The sequence below is a fragment of the Myxine glutinosa genome, unplaced genomic scaffold (assembly GCF_964187855.1).
Source record: "Myxine glutinosa unplaced genomic scaffold, kmMyxGlut1.1 SCAFFOLD_1689, whole genome shotgun sequence".
In the NCBI taxonomy this organism is placed as follows: domain Eukaryota; kingdom Metazoa; phylum Chordata; class Myxini; order Myxiniformes; family Myxinidae; genus Myxine; species Myxine glutinosa.
Window position 1 is genome coordinate 91,179 of NW_027617784.1, and position 6,190 is coordinate 97,368.

General features: G+C 60.3%; 1 protein-coding gene across 1 annotated transcript in view; it reads right to left on the reverse strand.

The window, feature by feature from the left end:
• Positions 1-1,762, reverse strand: part of LOC137419011 (uncharacterized) — a 29,161-nt gene extending 27,399 nt beyond the window's left edge. Inside the window, exon 1 of the mRNA XM_078769211.1 lies at positions 1,509-1,762. The gene's annotated coding sequence lies outside the window, so the exon portion shown is untranslated. The remainder of the gene's footprint in view (positions 1-1,508) is intronic.
• Positions 1,763-6,190: the final 4,428 nt, after the last annotated feature.

The following is a 6,190-nucleotide window of genomic DNA, read 5'->3' on the forward strand; positions in this document are numbered from 1 at the left end:
CTCGGGATCGCACCGGGAGTGCCAACTCAAGCCGTGAACTGCGAACCGAACTGGTCAACTGCAAACTGCCAGGATTGGGAATCTCTCTCTGACTCCAATCTCCAAGAGTCAAGCAGGAAGAAAAACGAATGACGTCCAAGCACGAAGGAAGGGCAAAAAGAGAGCTCTCTCGAAGACTCTCCGTCTCTCTCTCTCGAACCAATTGCTCTCTCTCTCTCATGGCGATCGGCGCTCGCTAATATCTCCTGGCCGATGACGTCGCATTGGCGCACTGCTCAGCCAATCAGAGCCTCCCACGACTCGCCGGCTCGTCCAGGGGCACGCCCACTGCGCCACTGCAACTCTCCCCACACCTCGACCCCATGGTCCTTGTGTTATAGCACGTGCTATGCGAGGTGGGTTGGCCTTTCGGAGGTGTAAATGGTGGCGGCCAATTGTGGCGGTGTTCCAGCCTGATTTCTTCCTAAGTCATGTCAGGGGGGAGGGCGTCATTTAGTATTGTACTAAAGGTCGTAACTAATGTTTATGTGGTTTGCAGTGCCATAATGGACAAAGGTTTGATGACCAGGTTGGACTCACAGGGGAGTTATCTTTAATCCCTAACTACTTAACACTCGAATCTCCTGGTAGATCCACAATCATACATCTTATCCCGACAAACGCCTAAACATGAAGAACTTATTACAGGTAGATTCCCTATCGCGACAGTCGAATACTTACCGATACAGATCTACCTGGCTCTAGATATTGCTTTACCCCCCAGACATGATATATATACATACACATACACACACATACATACATACATACATATTGTCGTGTGGCCGCCTTTGATGAAAATCAGACGGTCACGGAAGCCGATTGCGAAGGCCTTAGCTCTCGAGGCGAAAACTCAATGGCGGACTCAAAGCCAGAAAGCTATACAAAATTGCGTGGGATGGAGGGACGGCGCGAGATCCCTGCAGTCTTACCTGTTCCCGGGGCGTCTCCAATGCCGCTGCAAATTTTATTTATTTTAAATATATTGTCACAGATCTCTACGTCGGCCTTCTTCCCCTTAAGAAGGGGGGATTAGTCCCCTTGTTTGTGACTGACCGACGTGAGTCCTGACACTGCACAGCTCCCTCCGGAGAGGCAGGGGCGCAACCCCGTTCGCGACCGCGGACAGATGTTAATTGCCGAGCGGTTTAGCAACCGCGGCGCGAACTATTAACAAGAATTAGACGCGATTCCTATTCGTTGGCCAAATCGTGCCACAGGTGTCCAATGGGGAAATCACTAAAGCGACCGGACGAGCATGAAGAAGAAGCACAAAGGTAGGAAATACAAATATAATTTATTACTAACTATTATTTACAAGTCAAAAGAACCAAGGAGAAGGAAAGATAATAAAATAATTAACAGAAAGGATGGAAGGACCAGAAGAAACAGAGCAATTTCTAGCTTACACTAAACAGTCTTACTTATACCCCAGGACAAGACAAAAGACAGACTACGGTCAGACTCACACGAATGGATGGATGAGGCCAGGCACGGATGACTGGGAGGGGAGGAAGGTTTGGCTGGACACAGGAGGACGGCCGGGCCGGGAGTGAGCAGCCGCCGCCCTTCCTCAATCGTGTTCGCCCTGCGGTGTCGCTTCGCAAAAGCTCAAAGCTGCCGTGGTCACCACTGCGGTTGTCTCAAAGCTTCAATGGTCCCAAAGCTGCGATGGTTTCAGAGCTGCGGTGGTTTCAAAGCTCCTGCGTGCTTCTATCTCCCTCCTCAACTCGTCTCAGGTGGGGTGCGTCACGTGCTCTCCAAGGACTCACGCACCGGCGGCACCACGGACACACGCACCGGCGGCACCACGGACACACGCACCGGCGGCACCACGGACACACGCACCGGCGGCACCACGGACACACGCACCGGCGGCACCACGGACACACGCACCGGCGGCACCACGGACACACGCACCGGCGGCACCACGGACACACGCACCGGCGGCACCACGGACACACGCACCGGCGGCACCACGGACACACGCACCGGCGGCACCACGGACACACGCACCGGCGGCACCACGGACACACGCACCGGCGGCACCACGGACACACGCACCGGCGGCACCACGGACACACGCACCGGCGGCACCACGGACACACGCACCGGCGGCACCACGGACACACGCACCGGCGGCACCACGGACACACGCACCGGCGGCACCACGGACACACGCACCGGCGGCACCACGGACACACCCACCGGCGGCACCACGGACACACGCACCGGCGGCACCACGGACACACCACCGGCGGCACCACGGACACCCACCGGCGGCACCACGGACACACCCACCGGCGGCACCACGGACACACCCACCGGCGGCACCACGGACACACCCACCGGCGGCACCACGGACACACCCACCGGCGGCACCACGGACACACCCACCGGCGGCACCACGGACACACCCACCGGCGGCACCAACGGACACACCCACCGGCGGCACCACGGACACCCCCACCGGCGGCACCACGGACACCCCCACCGGCGGCACCACGGACACCCCCCACCGGCAGGCACCACGGACACCCCCACCGGGCGGCACCACGGACACCACCCACCGGCCGGCACCACGGACACACCCACCGGCAGGCACCACGGACACACCCCACCGGCGGCACCACGGACACACCCACCGGCGGCACCACGGACACACCCACCGGCGGCACCACGGACACACCCACCGGCGGCACCACGGACACACCCACCGGCGGCACCACGGACACACCCACCGGCGGCACCACGGACACACCCACCGGCGGCACCACGGACACACCCACCGGCGGCACCACGGACACACCCACCGGCGGCACCACGGACACACCCACCGGCGGCACCACGGACACACCCACCGGCGGCACCACGGACACACCCACCGGCGGCACCACGGACACACCCACCGGCGGCACCACGGACACACCCACCGGCGGCACCACGGACACACCCCACCGGCGGCACCACGGACACACCCACCGGCGGCACCACGGACACACCCACCGGCGGCACCACGGACACACCCACCGGCGGCACCACGGACACACCCACCGGCGGCACCACGGACACAACCCCACCGGCGGCACCACGGACACACCCACCGGCGGCACCACGGACACACCCACCGGCGGCACCACGGACACACCCACCGGCGGCACCACGGACACACCCCACCGGCGGCACCACGGACACACCCACCGGCGGCACCACGGACACACCCACCGGCGGCACCACGGACACACCCACCGGCGGCACCACGGACACACCCCACCGGCGGCACCACGGACACACCCACCGGCGGCACCACGGACACACCCACCGGCGGCACCACGGACACACCCACCGGCGGCACCACGGACACACCCACCGGCGGCACCACGGACACACCCACCGGCGGCACCACGGACACACCCACCGGCGGCACCACGGACACACCCACCGGCGGCACCACGGACACACCCACCGGCGGCACCACGGACACACCCACCGGCGGCACCACGGACACACCCACCGGCGGCACCACGGACACACCCCACCGGCTGCACCACGGACACCCCCACCGGCTGCACCACGGACACCCCCCACCGGCTGCACCACGGACACCCCCACCGGCTGCACCACGGACACCCCCACCGGCTGCACCCACGGACACCCCCACCCGGCTGCACCACGGACACCCCCACCGGCTGCACCACGGACACCCCCACCGGCTGCACCCACGGACACCCCCACCGGCTGCACCACGGACCCCCCCCCCCCCCCCCGGCTGCACCATGGACACACCCCCCCGGACATACCCAACGGCTGCACCACGGACATACCCAACGGCTTGCACCACGGACATACCCAATGGCTGCACCTCGGACATACCCACCAAGCGTTCCACACACCTGTTCTTCACTTGCACCCCATGCAAGCTCATTCACTCAACACAATGTCACTCATCTCACACTTCTCACAATACGCTGCTGAGTACACTTTCAACACACACACACGGCACCATTCACGAGCATTGCCTCATTTGCTCAATACTAAGACTCTCACACACACGGCATCATCTGATCTTCCTGGTGCCCTGCTAAAACTCGCGCTTCCCAGTCGCCCCTTTAAACTAAGCACATCCCACGTCATTAACAACCATTCTAACCTCTCTGCGTCCCCGACTACCTGTACCATGTCGCTACTTAACCTTACCGTTACCTATGGTCATCTCTAGGTCCCCTATACATTATATCCTAACCCTCCCGGGCTAGTTTTCACTGCCATAAACCCCATAAAACTAGAGCTCATGTGCCCCGTTTGAGGGATGGTGGGATTTGCCATCCCACCACATCGGGTATCTCCCACTATAAAGTTTGCTCATCAAATTCCAACCAATCAAAAATTTTCCAATCACAAATTCCCTATCCCTACCAAATGTCCTTTAACTCGAGCCTCGGTGCGTCGTTACCTCATTAAAACTCGGCTTCGCAAAGCCGAGCAATGAATACGGGTGGTTTGGTCGCCTGCAGGTTGAATCCGTCCGGCATTCGGTTCAAGGGGGGGGGGGGGGGTTTGGTCGGGCCGAGATTCCACGCACCATGTCGGCGCGGCACCTTGCGCTCCCCGGCCCGGCTCAATCTCGCCGGTCGGAACCCCGCCCCCCGCCAGGGGGGCACCGTTCCGCTTCCTCCAACCTGTCCCTGAACCGGACCGGTCGCCTTGCCCGACAAGGCCTGGCCTCGACTGTGCAGGGCGGGGCCAAGCCCGAATCGGCAACGGCGCTTCAAAGAGAAGCGATGCAGCATCGATCCGCGCCGGGCCGAGCATCCAACAAAGCGCAACCGCGCGCCGAGTGCTCGCGTCGGCTATCCGTCGCCCCTAAACGCTGCCCCGTTTAACGTCGATGCCTTACTCGCATGCTCGCACGCATACGCGACCCTTTTCACACTCACCAAGCCCGGCGTTACGGCGCCTCCAGTGCATCCCACACACTCCGTCCATTCCACCACCACACTCCCTGTTACACACCACACCTCTCTCGCACACTCGTCGTTCGCACACTTCGTTCCACACCTCTCCTCCGTAACACTCACCATGGGCGTTGCACTCTTGCATCCACCCCACTAACGCGCTCCGATGTGCCCTCCCGCACACGCGCCCACCACTAACTCAGGTGTGCACTCTCGCACACGTTCGACCATTCCAGGTGTGCATTCTCGCACACTCTTGCCGTTTATCCCATGCGTGCATCCTCGCACCCGCTCCACCACCAACTCACTCCCCGAGTCACTCTCACCCTCGCACGTACACTCCGTATCGCTCTCACTCTCTGTCACACTCCGTACCCTTTATAACACGCTCACTCTTTGACGCACACTTTTTCCTCACGCGCGAGCCATTCGCTTTAACACAACACACAAAGGACCTTCCACGAACGCCCGGGTGCTTTCGCGATCCCAAGCGCGCGAGAATTCTCTTTGCGCCGAACACTCTGCCGAAAAACCTCTTAGCACCATACACAGCACGACTCACCTCGGCACCCTCGTCGTCGCTCCTCTTCCGCCACCTGCAAACACTTTATTTGGTTGGTGAGCACATCATCATGATTTGAACACAGACCTTGTACATATTCAATCACCTCCTCCTTTATTTCCCTCTTAGTTTCCCTCCGTCTCTTCTTAATTTCACTCACCCCCTCTTCCACATCCTCTAATTTTTGCTTCACCTCTTTCATTTCCCGGTGTGTGCCCCCTCAATTTCGTCCTCTAAGGCCACCTTGATAGTTTATATGTGCGTCCTCACCTCCCGTTCTTTCGTCTCCATTGCTTCTGTCACCTCGTCCAACCTCTTCGCCAACCCCTCATGCACCATATGACATTCCTTCTTCGTCGCTACCAGTTCCTTTTTTATGTCTTTCTGCGTCGCCTTTAACCCCCCCGATTACCGCAGTGTTCTTCTCCACCTGATCCACTAATTCCTTCTGTCCCACTGTAAGCTGCTCTACTCCCCTCGTCAGATCCTCTATGCCCCCCTGTAACCTAGCCGTACTATTTCTCACCTCTTTCTCCATACGCTCCTCACCTCGCTTCACCTCCTTGCGTACCCCCGAGACCTCCTCGCTCACACCCTCGTCTGATCTCCTCCCCCCATTTCTCCCATCTCTTTG